Source organism: Helicoverpa zea, chromosome 17 (genome assembly GCF_022581195.2).
Source record: "Helicoverpa zea isolate HzStark_Cry1AcR chromosome 17, ilHelZeax1.1, whole genome shotgun sequence".
In the NCBI taxonomy this organism is placed as follows: domain Eukaryota; kingdom Metazoa; phylum Arthropoda; class Insecta; order Lepidoptera; family Noctuidae; genus Helicoverpa; species Helicoverpa zea.
The window spans coordinates 2,503,945-2,504,967 of record NC_061468.1 but is presented as its reverse complement, the minus strand read 5'-3'; positions in this window follow the sequence as shown (position 1 = coordinate 2,504,967).

The window sequence follows — 1,023 nt, the reverse complement described above, 5'->3', positions numbered from 1 at the left end:
TAACTAAATTTCATTGAATCATATATCATGATTATAGCCAAAGGCAATTTATGACATAAAAAAATATATTTAAGTACATTCTTTCGATTTTGAAAATCGATTGCAATTTTCCTTCACATAAAATGGCGAAGTTAAGGCAAATTGTTTTGTTACTTTAATTAATCATACTTACTATGTTGACTTAGATACGTATGTAAGTCCGCCGCCGGGATCACACATCGTGGTCAGCGGGGCCCGGATTGCTGTCGGCCACACCATGAAGTACCTGGGCCTGGTGCTCGACAGCCGATGGGAATTCGGGCCTCACTTCCGGCGGCTGACGCCCAAGCTGATGGGTGCTGCGGGCGCACTATCATCGTTGCTTCCCAACTTGGGGAAACCGAGCGCCGCCTGTAGGCGGTTGTACGTGGGGATCGTGCGGTCCATGGCCCTATATGGAGCCCCTGTGTGGGCGTTGGACATGACGGCCGGCAGTCTCGCCATCCTGCGCAAACCGCAGAGGGCGATGGCCGTCAGAGTCATCCGAGGGTACCGCACGATTTCCTACGAGGCGGCTTGCGTCCTGGCCGGATCCCCGCCCTGGGACCTAGAGGCAAAAGTACTCGCGTCATTATACCGATGGCGCGAGGAAGAGCGGGTACGGGGCTCGAGGCCGGTGCAGCGGGAAATCGAGCTGCGCCGAGAGGAGCTCCGTCGAGTCCTAGTGGCGGAATGGTGGCAAAGGCTGATGCGCCCTACCGCCGGCCTTGCTACCGTCGAGGCGATCCGGCCAGTACTCGACGACTGGCTCGGGAGAAGGGACGGCTCTCTGTCATTCAGGGTGACGCAGGTACTGTCGGGGCATGGGTGCTTCGGCAAGTTCCTGTGTCGCTTAGACAGGGAACCGGACGCTCGGTGTCACCACTGCGTCCATTGCGGGGAGGACACGGCGCAACACACGCTCGCTGAGTGTGTAGCTTGGGAGGAGCAGCGCCGTGTCCTCACCAACGAAATTGGAGACGATCTGTCGCTGCCTGCTTTGGT